A 16,102-nucleotide genomic window follows, 5' to 3' on the forward strand; every position below is an offset into this window, starting at 1 on the left:
TGTGTAGGTCTGAAGGCCCTTCAGATTTAGCCATGCTCTCTATGGACTCCTACTTGTTCAGCGTTTGGAGTCATGCACAAATTTCAGCCCACAGAATTCTGCCACTGCCGGGAAACCTTCCATGGTCTCCCAGGGGAATGAGACAGGTTGCTCTTCAAATTCCCATCTTTGCACTTGGCACGTTCTGAAATCTCAAATTTGTGGTCTGTTATCTGATCGTTGGTTTTTGGTGAATAAATAGATAAGGGCTTCAAGAAGCCCAAGATAGAGGAGACTCTGAAAAACCACAATTTTAATAAATGCTCTTATACGTTGCTGGGCATCAGGCTGTGGAGAATTCAAGGCTGACTACCTACATCTCCTTTAGAGCAGCCAAGAGGCAAAGGGTTGGCCATCTGAACAGTTATCAGATCACTTTGAAGGACAGGCTGTCAATCACAATAAGCCCAGAAAGATCTTTGTCTTAATAATGATGTCTACCCTTTGTGCGACTGTCCAATGAGCTTGATAGTCTTCTCACGGATGAATGTCATTTTCATTTCTGAAATGTTTATGTCTGCCAAACAATTACTGCACTCGTGTCACAGAGCTGAAATAAGATCAGGCCCCAGACCAGCCTGCTTAATTGCAGGCACAGATTTCTGATACTGAATATATTTCACCATTCTTCAACTGTTCCTTGGGATAAATGATAGATGACAGGAAAGTTCCGAGTCCCGACACTGAATGTGATATATCAGCATCTCAGGCCTGACAAAACTGCCACTTTTCTGTAAGCCCAAGAAAAGACTTCAGTGTCACCTTGGCACAACTGGGTCATTGTTCTATGCTGCCATGTCTCCCTTCAAGATCCTTCCCGTCTTAGGGTCACTACCTCTCCACCACCCCTCAAGACCAAGCCAACATTACCTCATGTTGACCAAGCCAACATCACCTCATTATCACCTCAGATCACTGCCTGGACCTCCAAACTGCCTCTACTCTAGCACCCATCAGTCTTCCATCACTAGACCAAAGAGAAGGATCCAGTCAGACCCTGTGTTGTGTGTTTCTTCCCACGTCACACATGAGCAAAACCAAAGTCCTTCTAATGATGTGACAGATGCTTGCTTGTTTCTGACCCACACATGCTTCTTTGACCCATGCCATAACACTTTGCAATGAATGTGCTGGGTTCTCATGCCATTGGCCCTTCCCCTCTCTCTTTCCTTAAATGACTCGTCATCCCCCACACTGTGTCCCACCCCTTCCTTCTTCCCTTCCCCAGGTCCCCTTTGCCCATTACCCTGTTCAATGAAGTGCAGCTCTATTCCACAGCTTTCTCTTCCCTGCCTTCTTTGTTGAAAGTCTCTTTCCCTGTGTCAGAATGTAAGACCCAAAGAGGTCAGGGATATTTCTCAGCTCTGTTCATTACTATATCCTTAATATCCAGAACACAGCCGGGGCTCTATAATCTTTTGATAAATACTTTGATCATTCACTTATTCCCTCTGTAGTCATTCAAGGTCTACCACCATGTTCCAGGAAGTGTGTTCAGAATAATCACTGCCCTCTTAGAGCTTATACTACACACACATACACACACACACACACACACACACACACACACACACACACACACACACTGTTTGGATAATAATAAACATCACACGTACCAAAAATAATTCATGAAATGAAATAAAGGGACAATGTGAACATCACTCCTGCTGTAGAGTATCTGAGGAAGGTGTCTCTGAAAATGATGCTGGAAGAGCCCCAGCACATTCAAGAACAGTAGCATTTAGCATTCTAGACAGACATCAGACAAGTCCAAGGGTCTGGGTCAGGAATTAGCTCGTCTCACAGTGCAAGTTTATGCAGTGTCATCTCCTTGTGTCCTGTAAACACCAAAATGCCCTTGATGTCATCACTGACTGCAGTCTGAAAGTGAGGTGTGCCTATGGCAGGCAGCATGCAGCCATCCTTCTCTACCTCTTGAGATGACACATTTGTCCACCCCAAGCTACTTGAGAATAGGTGTCTGGTTGATTTTGTGTCTTTTGATTCTTGCCTATTAGTTAGAATCACAAAATCTAGTAAGCTTGATGCCTGGGTGTGTTCCAGGGTCATAGCTCTTTTCATCATCCAGGATGTTAAATATGCCCAGTTGGATGGAGACCCAGAAAGACCTTAGAAAAGCATCATCCACATGTTTAGACTCAACCTGTTCTTCAGCAAAGGATACACTGATGGCCTCTATTCTTTTTCATGTGACTCTGCACTTTCCTAAGAGAGAACATACCTTGCCAGAACTTGGGCCTTTGAAATTAAAGTAAAAGATACTGCAAGCACCTGTAGACCGAGTTCTAATCTTTTTTTGTTTTTTTGGTTTTTTGTTGTTGTTGTTGTTTTTTCAAGACAGGGTTTCTCTGTGTAGCCTTGGCTGTCCTGGAACTCACTCTGTAGACCAGGCTGGCCTCGAACACAGAAATCTGCCTGTCTCTGCCTCTCCAGTGCTGGGATTAAAGGCGTGCGCCACCACCACCCGGCCCGACTTCTAATCTTTTTTTATTAGGTATTTTCTTCATTTACATTTCCAATGCTATCCAAAAGTCCCCCATACCCTCCCCCCGACTCCTCTACCCACCCACTCCCCCTTTTTGGCCCTGACGTTCCCCTTTACTGGTGCATATAAAGTTTGTAAGACCAATGGGCCTCTCTTTCCAGTGATGGCCAACTAGGCCATCTTTTGATACATATGCAGCTAGAGACAGGAGCTCCGGAGGGTACTGGTTAGTTCATATTGTTGTTCCACCTATAGGGTTGCAGTTCCCTTTAGTTCCTTGGATACTTTCTCTAGCTCCTCCATTGGGGGCCCTGTGATCCATCCAATAGCTGACTGTGAGCATCCACTTCTGTGTTTGCTAGGCCCCGGCATAGCCTCACAAGAGACAGTTCTAATCTTATCCCAACCTACCGTAACCTGCTTTTCCAACCAGCATTCCCCACCCCCACCTCGCCCTACAGAAGCCTTTGGAGAATACTCCTCAGTGAGTTGAGGAAAGGAACTTTAGAGACAACTCACAGCTCAAGGGGAAGGACTAACAGGAGCTGAATGAAGTGAGTCCCTCAGAGGAGTGAGTGGATTTAATATATGTGAAAATGATCTGGAAGCTGTAAAACACCATTCAAGTGTCAGAGTCATTATTTCCCACCACTTATCATGGTGCCCGACAAGTCTGCTCAATAAATACTGAATGCATAAATGAATGGTGGAGACATTAAAATGGATGCTATGAGGAAAGAGCAGAGAGACAGGACCAGAAATTGTCCTGAACAAATGTTTGGCGCATTTATCATCCTCCCAATATGTGTAAATCTTTCCTATTCTGTGAAAATCATTGGCTTTTACATTTAGAGGGAGAGAAGAATTGTGTGTAGGGATTAATTAAATACCATCAGGTTTAAGTAAACATCGATCTTAATTAAGATTTGGTTTAAAATGCACCAATTTCTAATCTTCAAAGAGACAAGATTATGAGAAAGGCATTGAGGAATTACAAGAAAACAAAAAGTATCCCAACACTATAACAGAATCACTGTGGGTTGGAGTTTTTATATTTAATATTTTATGTTTAATAGAACCAAAAAGAGAATCGAACTGTCAGGTAATTGATTTTAATTTTTCATTTGTGTCTTTACAAGCGATATTTAAGACTTTCCCAGAAAACATTGATACAATAGTATCTCACTAGCCCTTACCACACACACATATCAGACCTATGTAGCAATGCAGACATGGGCTCATTGAATTGCTACAGTAGCTCTATTCTATTTTAGCACCGTGAGAACCCAACTGGGGGATAATAAACAGTTAAAACAGAAAGAGGCTTTTTCCTGGATCACACAACACATAAGTAATTACACTGAGATTTGAACCTGGGCGTCTGGCTTTAGACTCTGCTTGCTTTATTTGTACTAAGCTGTCATTTCTATTATTTTGCAGATGAGAAACTCAAGGCAAAGGGGCAGGCATAGGCAACTTGGAACAATCTTAGTGCAACTCCAGAGCTTTGCCGGAGGCCGTGGGGTGTTCGAAAACCTGGGTGTTGGTGCTCTACAGTTTGGTTTCCAGTGTAGCCCCTGTGGATAGGATTAGGAGTTAGGTCCTTGGCTTTCACTCCTCTACCCATGAAACAGTCCACCTCTGCTAAGATTATCTAGACCCACAGGTAGAGAAGAGACACCATCGTCCCAGCTCTGTCTTGTATGACAATGTGATTTCTTTCTGGTGCACTCCTGTATCACCATAGCCTGCAAAGCACTGAACTCTGGGAGTGTTTACTTGATTTTATTCTGATCTCATTAACTCCAGACAAGGATAAAGTGGGTCTGTGAAACTGCTGAGATCCAAGTTCTGGTCTTCAAATACAAGCAGCATCCACTGGTCTTCTGGGGCTCATAAAACTGAAACAAAAAAAAATGATTTGACTTGTGGCTTTAAATATCGAACTTGGCACCAGATGAGCTGAACTCCCCCTCCCCTCTTACACGCACACACACGATTCTGGGATTTTCAGACCAAGTCCTTTCGTGTTTGCAATGCCTTTTTGTGTGGTCAGATTTACATATTGAGAGAACCATCCACCCTGTGTTATAAATAAGGAAAATTCATCTTCAAAGGCTTAGGTGACTTAAAGCACCCTTCAGGTAGTATCAGAATATAAAGTGCATCTCTGAGAGCTGAGACAAGCACTGAGCGATACCTCCTGACTTTTTATTGTTGATGCTGTTGTTGTTGGTGGTGGTGGTGATGGTGGTGGTGGTGGTGGTGGTAGGTGTTGATGTTGGTGGTGGTGTTAGGTGTTGGTGTTGGGTGGTGGTGGTGGGTGTTGTGTCTTGATTTATATTCACTGTATCTGTTGGATTTTACATGGAAAATTCCTTCAGGTATAGTGTGTGTTTTGACTGTGTTCGCCTCCTGAATCTTCCCTTTCATTCACACGTCTCCCTCCCCTGTGTTCTCCTCCTTGCCTGCCTGTACTTCTTTTCTACATACCTATTAATAATTTTATGTACTGAAAAACATCTAGAAGTCGCAACTGAGAGCCAACGTGTGATGTTTGTCTGAGTCTGGCTTCACTTCATTTAAATTGATTATCTCCCATTGCCAGACTCTTGTCTTTAGCACTTGGTACTCTCAACAGCCGTGTCAAATCGCACAACTGAATGATGCTCTAAACAGTCGCCCTGGAGCCCACACACTTATCTGAGAGAAGCTGGAATTACATCTGGTTAGAACATTCCTTCAAAGGCATTTTACACACAGACGTTGTGCTGTCGCTTTATACTCAATGCAGTGTGGTGTGGGGTCGATCTCTTTTTACAAGACTCTAAAACAGGGCACCTCACTGCAAGACAAGTCTGTATGCCCAAAAATAAGTGAGAACAAAGGTGATTCTGTGAGTCTGAAGCCAAGGTGATGAGTGTGTGGTAGTCACCTTTTGACGCTGGGTTTTAAAGACCTCCTCCCTGGAGTTCTCTGACATGCTGAGTAAGACAGAGTTTAAGTTACTCAAAAAAGAAAGATGAAGAGCTGATTCGGCTGCTGAGATTTTAATATGTGGTTCCAGAAAGTCTGCATATTTCATTGTGAGGTTTGGATGAGAAGCCAAGCCACTGGCTAGACTATAATGGTTAACATTTTATGTAATTGTACAATCATCTGTTTGGTACAATTATGGGTGGAAAAATCCTTTCCCCAAGTTGCTCTCCAGTTAACTACAGAAATGTGCCATAATGTTTTACAACGAAAGAAATGGCCTTAAAGGATGCTAAACTTTCAACTTCTATTATTCAGTCTGACTTATTCTAAGGAAATATGTGGACGGGTTTTTTTTCCATCAAATATAGATAAGAAAAGTATTTACTTTGCAATTCAGTGATCCTATATTCTTCTCCTGACCTTATTTAAGGTCTAAACTATCAATGAAAATGTGATCAAATGATCTCAATTATGTTGCATATTAACTTTGAGCAAAAATGTTCATCTTAACAGACTCATGAGATAACACAGTGTCTAATTCCACAATGTCTGACTGATGAAAACTATTTCAGAAGTTTTGACAAACCAAAGACAATGGCTTTCTTTCTGCCTAAGCTGCGTGCCTTGGCCAGGAGATGGTGAAGGATTGACCTCCCAGGTAGCAAAAGTACACTCCCAAACAACTGTGGGTTTTCCACATCACATACCGGCTGCAACAGAGAAAGAATGCACGCGCTTGCTGCAAAGGAAACTAATTTCTGATGGCTGCAGCAGATGTTACTGGATGGGAGCCAGCAGTTCAGGAGAGCATTAGCCGTCCTCACATGTGGCCAACAAACCATCTGAATATTTATGGAGCACATGCAATGAGCCCAGTCTGCTGGAAGTCATAGATAGGCCACCATGAGTCCTTGGCCCATAAGAATATTAGGCAGGACTGATGGTTCAGTGGGTAAAGATACTTGCCACCTACCCTGACAATCTTAGTTTGATCCCCAGAAACCATGTGTCAGAAGGAAAGAACTAACTCCTGAAAGTTGACCTCTGCCAACATGCATGCCTTGGTCCATGTGCTCTGAAACGCACACGTGCACATACACACACACACACACACACACACACACACACACACACACACACACAATCATAAGGAAGAAAGTTACCTCCTTGAAGTCAGGGACATATATGAGCCAAGGCTTGGTAAGTTCATTAAACCAATAAAATGTAGTGCCTATGCAGTGATACACATAGTGTTTACAATGTACTATATGCTGTTATTAACAGCATATGCAATTAACAGCATATGCAATAATAGCATATGTTATTAACAGCTTACATTATTAACAGCATATATATATATATGTATGTATGTATGTATGTATATATGTGTGTGTATGTGTGTGTGTATATATATATATATAAAACCAGTGTGGTAGATGTAGATGTGCATGTTCATGTATGTGTTTTGTGTATATGCATATGTTCATGTGTGTGCAGGAGTGCATACACATGTGTATATATGTCAATGTCTTCCTCTATCACACCTCAACTCGTTAGTTCATTGCTCACTGAACCTGGAACTCACTCACTGTCTGGCCTAGCTGCTCAGAAAGCCCCAGGGATTCTTCCAGCTCTGTGTCCCCGGCACTGGGACTGCAGACTGGCACTGTCAACATGCCAGCTTTTCACGTGGGTGTCTGGCATCTCAATGCAAGTCAGCAAGCTTGCATCACAAGCACTTTGTCAGCTAAGCCATATCCCCACCTCTACAGTTGCTTTTAAACCTTGGGAATTATTTAAGTCCAACATCTCAGTTTTAATAGATCATATAATTACAGAAACATAATGACTGATAAGTGACATTTCTTGCCTCACATTTATGTTAAACAACATTAAAGTCATTTTGCCAGGCAAAGGAAGGAAATGGTAAATGACAACCCCTCACTTTCTGGTTAGTTTTCTGAGGACCTAAACATACTTTAAGAAATAAACATTAATTTTTAAAAAAAAGTTAAAGTAGCCAGATTTTTCATCCATTGGCCCGAGGGTCATGGAAATTAGCACTGTGCATTCGTATGTGTTCGTAAATATTTTATCACAGAGGTGGAGATGTACTACAGAAGTAAGAAACTTCTGTCTGTTGCAGAACTTGTCACAGCCAGTGCAATGACATAATCTAGAAGTTAATCTCACCTCGTTTCATCTAAGACCAGATGCCCATGGAACACTCCAGGGCAGTGGGGTAGCTGATCTGTGGACAAGGGTAGGGTGCGTTTGTTGCCCTCTGTCCTTGAAGGTCACCATCGTCCTCCCTACTCTTCAGGGACCCTTGAGAAGCTGTTCTAAGAATTCAGTGATACTCCGATAATCCACGTGTTGAGCGCCTCTTGCATGGTAGGCACTGTCTGATTGCTTCTGAATTAGTGACTCTGGTCGAGTGCAGGTCCTCTGTTGGGTGCAGGGGGCCAGTATGTATCTCAGGCAGACACTAGACGCTTTTCACAGGAGACCACCCTTTATTTATTCTACTGTACTTTTCAACCAACAAATACTGATTGAAGAAATATACTTGTCTGTTTAGGAAAACAAGCCCATCTTTATTCCGTTTTTCCTTTACATCACATAGAACTCGGCTTGTGTTGATGATGAATGCATATTAAACCTGCCTAATCTGCATATGTTTAAAATATTTATATTGTTGCTTATTGATTGATACAGGTTTCAAATAAACCCTGCCTATCTTTTAGCTAACAGTAATATTTTAGGCTCTAGTTAGACAGCAATTATAAATAATCAAATAATTATGCTTGAGTTCTTCATCAGAGCACTTACAGAAGTCTAAATATATACTGGCATGCACTGACATTCACTAACATGCACTTTCAATGTTCCAGTCAAAGCTTCAGATGCCCAGAGTAGAAAACACAGCTCCCTCTCCCCTCTGTGTCACAGGTAAGGTGATAAAAACACCTCCCTTGCCGGAGCATCAAAAGACACTCGCTTTTGTTCCTCCAGCTCCATTTTCAGAAACTCAGAGGAAACTAAGAGTTGAGTTCCCCTGAGGGAAAGCACCAAGAGTAGGCAAGGAATAATTAAAATGATGGAATACATTCCAGCTGTGAAGGAGAGGAGGGCAGCGTGTAGCTTGCTCAAAATAGTCTGTGCGGACATCGGATTCCTCCTTGATATTCTTCTCTTCTCAAAGGAGGAGTTCAGGAGCCGGCAGTGCATTCAGTGGGGTTTCTAGCAAAGAGGGGATAATGGAAGGATCCTTTCCCACCCCTGGTCTGTTCTGTCTCCTTCAGTGCCCCGGTAGCCTCCTTTATCAACAATACCTGTCTGCATCCCGCAGCTCAGAGTCTGCCAGGAGAGCAAAGCCTTTTCGACTTCTCTGGATTAATCAATACTCCTTTCTCCTAAATTCTCTTTCGACCTTCGAAAGTAACTTTTGTTGGTGGTGTGTACTCCTGTTTGTGTGAAAGGGGTCCAATTGCTAGACTTGACCATTATAGTATTTCTACCTATTTCTGTCTGACTAAAGATAAATTTCTTACTCCCGAAGTTCTAATTAAAAGCAGGGGTTTTACTCTTGATGTCAGAAAAGACCGTAACTGGGAAACTGGACTCAACAGGAGTAAAACAAAAGCCATGTGTTGGTTCTACCCCTTTTGACACAATTACGAGGAGTGAAACTAGATGTCACCACACATGACAATGGCATGTGCTGCCAACCAGAAAGCAAGCATGTAGCACCCACGTGTCCTAAATTCCCATTATTGTCATGCTAATCTCACTAGCCAAAACTTAGTTAAGTGGCCCCATGTCTCAAGGTCCTATGAGGCAGTTATCATGATGAGCTGATGGGGATGATATTTCCAGAGAGATGCCAGATTTAGCTACATGTCTAGTGACAGTGGCATAATCTCATCCATTTAAATATAAGGTGTGTAAAAATCACCCAAATATCTGTACATTTCAGTCATGCCACCCAGATGAACAGTGGTCCCGGGAGCCATAACTATCTGTACTTTCTGTTTACACGTCTGACCAGCTCTCCTCCTTACCAGCCACACTGAATTATTTTCTAATACTATGACAAAACAAACTAGGCCAGGTGTAAGAAAAGAGGGTTCTACTGACTAGTTTTATGTCAACTTGACACAAGCTGAAGTCATTTGAGAGGCGAGAACCTCAACTAAGAAATTACCTCTATAAAATCAGGCTGTTGGTGTTTTTCTTAATTATTGATTAATGTGGGAGGCCTCAGCCCACTATGGGTGGGGTCACCCCTAGGCTGAGCTGGTGACCCTGGATGCTATCAGAAAGTAGACTGAGTAAGCCAGTAGGCAGCATGTCTCTACGCCCTCTGCATCAGCTCCTGCCCTGAGTTTCTGCCACAGCTTCCCTCAGTGACAGACTTGTACGTTGTAAAGCAAAGCAAACTTTCTGCTCCTCCAAGTTGCTTTTTGTTGTGACCAAACACACTCATCCGAGTGATGTCGAGGTCCTTGGGGGAGATCAAAGTCTATGATGGCTCAGTCTCATCCCTTTGGCCTCTGCTAAGGGTCCCTTGACTGCTTTACAATGTAACAGAGTAACCAGGAAGAAAATAGATAGTGGTTGAAGAGGAGAGCTCTACAAATGGCCTTGATTTTTAACAGCTCTCTCTACTGAGGACCTACAGGGTAGCTATAAAAATCCCCTCCCAGGGAACTTACCCAATGACCCAACTACTTCAAACTAGACCCCACTATTTAGAAGCCTCAAACCTCTTAACATTACTATGTTTGGGACTAAGCTTCTAGCACAGGAACCCCTGTAAACAAGCCACATTCAAAACATAGCGCCCTGCTTACCTTAAACTTTAAGTTTCCATAAAACAGGTCATTCCATTCATTTTTGTATCTGAAAACTTAATCTCATCCAATAAAAGTTTACTGGTTTGCTTGTCTGACTGGTTACAATTTTTAAATCACCAGATATGAAGCCTTTTATTTTCAGTCGTATTTTTAAGACTTTGGGGAGAGAATTTTTAAAGTTTCAATATTTAGAGTCTCTGAATTTAAAATCAGACTGCTTGGCGATAATGTATAAATTTCTCCCCAAACGGACCGGTGGACATAAATATGAAAGATGTCTCTGTTTTCTCCATCTTTAAAATGTTCACCATGTATTTATAACAGAGGGGTACAGAGACCTCCCACCCCAGGCAAATTAAACCGGGGCCCCATCTCTCAGGTACTTTTAAACTGTTTTGGGCATTTGTCACAAACAACAAACAGATGCCATACACTCATCCTTCATAAATGAATCTGATAGCACTGATAGGATCCTTGGAGAAGGTTATAGCTAATAACTTAGTTATGTTTTGACTATCTTGCATAAGATACTATTTAGATATTACAACATTCCACCCTTTGGAGGAGAGATTGTGACCATGGTAACTGTCTTTTGTTTTTGGTTGGTTGGTTGGTTGATTGATTGGTGGTGGTGGTGGTGGTGGTGGTGGTGGTGGTGGTGGTGGGAGACCATAGTGTTCTCGGTATAGTGTTCTGGAACACTCTCTCTCTGTAGACCAGACTGGCCTCTGGACTCAGAAATCTGCCTGTGTCTGTCTCTGAGTTCTGAGGTTAAAAGTGAGAGCTGCCACCACCACCCAGGCTGCTTTCTTTCTTGTTGCTCTTTATTTTTCAGATTGTAAGTTAATTACAACCTTTCTCCTTTCCTTTTTCTCCCCCCTCCCCCCCACGTGCCCCTCCTTACTCTCCTTCTAGTTCATGGCCTCTTTTTCTCAATGATTGCTATTGTAGTCACATATGTATTTGTATATACATAAATATTCCTAAATATAGCCTGCTGAGTCCATACAAATGTTGCTTTCATTCTATGCATGTGGTATCTGCCCCTTATCAAGGAATGGTCTCTTTACAACATATTGACACCACTACAGAAATACCACAACCAATCAAAATGCAGAGTTGTGGAGCCCAGTCCAAAAGGCATCGAGTACAAAATACTGCCACACCTAAGGCCCGGGAAAATCTTGGAGTTGCTTTGTGCTCTGGTCAGTTGAGTCCAGAATCATTCGTAATGGAGGAATAGTGCCACCTAGTGGTAGAAGCTGTCAACTACAGGCGCCAGGGAGATAAAAGTGAACTATTTCAATGACATGTTTTAAAGTCCATCCTTAGCATCTCAGCATTGCTGTCTGTAATGACTAATAGATGCTTATATAATGTCAGTTACTCAGTTAACTTACTTTATGTGATTGCCTACTTGCAGATAGAAATATATACAGGAATTCAGATAAGAACTTGAATTCCCAAGTATAAGATTCCTCAAGTATTCCCCAAGTATAGAATTGCATTTGGGAAAATGAACGGTGGGCATAACTATAAAGTGCTTTTTATATGACCTTTAAATGCTTTTTACAGACCTTCCTTAGCAAATCTGTCTAAGAAGCCAGCTCTCTTGAGCAAAGGTGTTTATCCAAATTTCACCGAAGTACTTCAACTCAGAAGTCACCGTAGAGACAGCCGGCCACCTTCCTGGTGAGAGCACGGGGTCTGCCTGGCCTGAGAGGTTTGTGGCACAGGCGCCGGCGGGAGCCTTCTTGGCTCCGGGACTCCGCGGAGGGCAGGCTGCACGGGTGACCGTGTGGAATACAGAGTGCCAGCTGTTTCTGGGACGGGCAAGAGAGTCGCAGAGCTTCTGGGCGGCGCCATCTTCAGCTCCAGACAGCCGGCCACCTTCCTGGTGAGAGCACGGGGGTCTACCTGGCCTGAGAGGTTTGTGGCACAGGCGCCGGCGGGAGCCTTCTTGGCTCCGGGACTCCGCGGAGGGCAGGCTGCACGGGTGACCGTGTGGAATACAGAGTGCCAGCTGTTTCTGGGACGGGCGAGAGAGTCGCAGAGCTTCTGGGCGGCGCCATCTTCAGCTCCAGACAGCCGGCCACCTTCCTGGTGAGAGCACGGGGGTCTGCCTGGCCTGAGAGGTTTGTGGCACAGGCGCCGGCGGGAGCCTTCTTGGCTCCGGGACTCCGCGGAGGGCAGGCTGCACGGGTGACCGTGTGGAATACAGAGTGCCAGCCGTTTCTGGGACGGGCGAGAGAGTCGCAGAGATTCTGGGGCGGCACCATCCTCAGCTCCAGACAACCAGCCACCTTCCCGGCAAGAGCCACAGAGCTTCTGAGGCTGCGACATCTTCGACTCCAGACAACTGGCCACCTTCCTGGCCAAAGCAACACAGCTTCTGGGAAAGATTCTGTTTTGGGCCTTCACCTTCAGCCAGGAGGAGGTCCAAACACCAGATAACTGTACACCTTCCCTGAGAGAGGAGAGCTTGCCTACAGAGACTGCTCTGACCACTGAAACTCAGAGAAGAGAGCTTGTCTCCCACGCCTGCTGATAGAGGGTAACAAAATCAACAGAGGAACAATCTTTTAACAAAGACAACTATAACAACTAACTCCAGAGATTGCCAGATGGCGAAAGGTAAACGTAAGAATCCTACTAACAGAAGCCAGGACCACTCACCATCATCAGAACCCAGAACGCCCACTTCGCCCAATCCAGGACACCCTAACACACCTGAAAAGGTAGACCTGGATTTAAAAGCATATCTCATGATGATGGTAGAGGACATAAAGAAGGAATTCAACAACTCACTTAAAGAAATACAGGAGAACACTGCTAAAGAGTTACAAGTCCTTAAAGAAAAACAGGAAAACACTGCTAAAGAGTTACAAGTCCTTAAAGAAAAACAGGAAAACACAACCAAACAGGTAGAAGTCCTTATAGAAAAACAGGAAAACACATCCAAACAGGTGATGGAAATGAACAAAACCATACTAGACCTAAAAAGGGAAGTAGACACAATAAAGAAAACCCAAAGTGAGGCGACGCTGGAGATAGAAACCCTAGGAAAGAAATCTGGAACCATAGATGCCAGCATCAGCAACAGAATACAAGAGATGGAAGAGAGAATCTCAGGTGCAGAAGACTCCATAGAGAACATCGGCACAACAATCAAAGAAAATGGAAAATGCAAAAAGATCCTAACTCAAAACATCCAGGAAATCCAGGACACAATGAGAAGACCAAACCTACGGATAATAGGAGTGGATGAGAATGAAGATTTTCAACTCAAAGGACCAGCAAACATCTTCAACAAAATTATTGAAGAAAACTTCCCAAATCTAAAGAAAGAGATGCCCATGAACATACAAGAAGCCTACAGAACTCCAAATAGACTGGACCAGAAAAGAAATTCCTCCCGACACATAATAATCAGAACACCAAATGCACTAAATAAAGATAGAATACTAAAAGCAGTAAGGGAAAAAGGTCAAGTAACATATAAAGGCAAGCCTATCAGAATTACACCAGATTTTTCACCAGAGACTATGAAAGCCAGAAGAGCCTGGTCAGATGTTATACAGACACTAAGAGAACATAAATGCCAGCCCAGGCTACTATACCCAGCCAAACTCTCAATTACCATAGATGGAGAAACCAAAGTATTCCACGACAAAACTAAATTCACCCATTATCTCTCCACGAATCCAGCCCTTCAAAGGATAATAACAGAAAAAAAACAATACAAGGACGGGAACCACGCCCTAGAAAAAACAAGAAGATAATCCATCAACAAACCTAAAAGAAGACAACCACAAGAACAGAATGCCAACTTTAACAACAAAAATAACAGGAAGCAACAATTACCTTTCCTTAATATCTCTTAATATCAATGGACTCAATTCCCCAATAAAAAGACATAGACTAACAGACTGGCTACACAAACAGGACCCAACATTCTGCTGCTTACAGGAAACCCATCTCAGGGAAAAAGACAGACACTACCTCAGAGTGAAAGGCTGGAAAACAATTTTCCAAGCAAATGGTCTGAAGAAACAGGCTGGAGTAGCCATTCTAATATCGGATAAAATCGACTTCCAACCCAAAGTTATCAAAAAAGACAAGGAGGGACACTTCATACTCATCAAAGGTAAAATCCTCCAAGAGGAACTCTCAATTCTGAATATCTACGCTCCAAATGCAAGGGCAGCCACATTCATTAAAGACACTTTAGTAAAGCTCAAAGCACACATTGCACCTCACACAATAATAGTGGGAGACCTCAACACACCACTTTCATCAATGGACAGATCGTGGAAACAGAAACTAAACAGGGACACAGTGAAACTAACAGAAGTTATGAAACAAATGGACCTGACAGATATCTACAGAATATTTAATCCTAAAACAAAAGGATATACCTTCTTCTAGCACCTCACGGGACCTGCTCCAAAATTGACCATATAATTGGTCACAAAATAAGCCTCAACAGATACAAAAATATTGAAATTGTCCCATGTATCCTATCAGACCACCATGGCCTAAGACTGATCTTCAATAACAACATTAAGAATGGAAAGCCAACATTCACGTGGAAACTGAACAACACTCTTCTCAATGATACCTTGGTCAAGGAAGGAATAAAGAAAGAAATTAAAGACTTTTTAGAGTTTAATGAAAATGAAGCCACAACGTACCCAAACCTTTGGGACACAATGAAAGCATTTCTAAGAGGGAAACTCATAGCTCTGAGTACCTCCAAGAAGAAACGGGAGAGAGCACATACTAGCAGCTTGACAACACATCTAAAAGCTCTAGAAAAAAAGGAAGCAAATTCACCCAAGAGGAGTAGACGGCAGGAAATAATCAAACTCAGGGGTGAAATTAACCAAGTGGAAACAAGAAGAACTATTCAAAGAATTAACCAAACGAGGAGTTGGTTCTTTGAGAAAATCAACAAGATAGATAAACCCTTAGCTAGACTCACTAGAGGGCAAAGGGACAAAATCCTAATCAACAAAATCAGAAATGAAAAGGGAGACATAACAACAGATCCTGAAGAAATCCAAAACACCATCAGATCCTTCTACAAAAGCTTATACTCAACAAAACTGGAAAACCTGGATGAAATGGACAAATTTCTGGACAGATACCAGGTACCAAAGTTGAATCAGGATCAAGTTGACCTTCTAAACAGTCCCATATCCCCTAAAGAAATAGAAGCAGTTATTAATAGTCTCCCAACCAAAAAAAGCCCAGGACCAGATGGGTTTAGTGCAGAGTTCTATCAGACCTTCAAAGAAGATCTAATTCCAGTTCTGCACAAACTATTTCACAAGATAGAAGTAGAAGGTACTCTACCCAACTCATTTTATGAAGCCACTATTACTCTGATACCTAAACCACAGAAAGATCCAACAAAGATAGAGAACTTCAGACCAATTTCTCTTATGAATATCGATGCAAAAATCCTTAATAAAATTCTCGCTAACCGAATCCAAGAACACATTAAAGAAATCATCCATCCTGACCAAGTAGGTTTTATTCCAGGGATGCAGGGATGGTTTAATATACGAAAATCCATCAATGTAATCCATTATATAAACAAACTCAAAGACAAAAACCACATGATCATCTCGTTAGATGCAGAAAAAGCATTTGACAAGATCCAACACCCATTCATGATAAAAGTTTTGGAAAGATCAGGAATTCAAGGCCCATA

At 42.6% G+C, this 16,102-nt stretch overlaps 1 long non-coding RNA gene across 1 annotated transcript in view; it reads right to left on the minus strand.

Annotated features, from left to right (window-relative positions):
- Positions 1–3,644: 3,644 nt before the first annotated feature.
- The window catches only part of 4933432I03Rik (RIKEN cDNA 4933432I03 gene), a 46,392-nt gene continuing 33,934 nt past the window's right edge, over positions 3,645–16,102 (minus strand). Inside the window, exon 3 of the long non-coding RNA NR_045657.1 lies at positions 3,645–4,446. This is a non-coding gene — a long non-coding RNA (RIKEN cDNA 4933432I03 gene). The remainder of the gene's footprint in view (positions 4,447–16,102) is intronic.

Source organism: Mus musculus, chromosome 14, assembly GCF_000001635.26.
Source record: "Mus musculus strain C57BL/6J chromosome 14, GRCm38.p6 C57BL/6J".
NCBI lineage: Eukaryota > Metazoa > Chordata > Mammalia > Rodentia > Muridae > Mus > Mus musculus.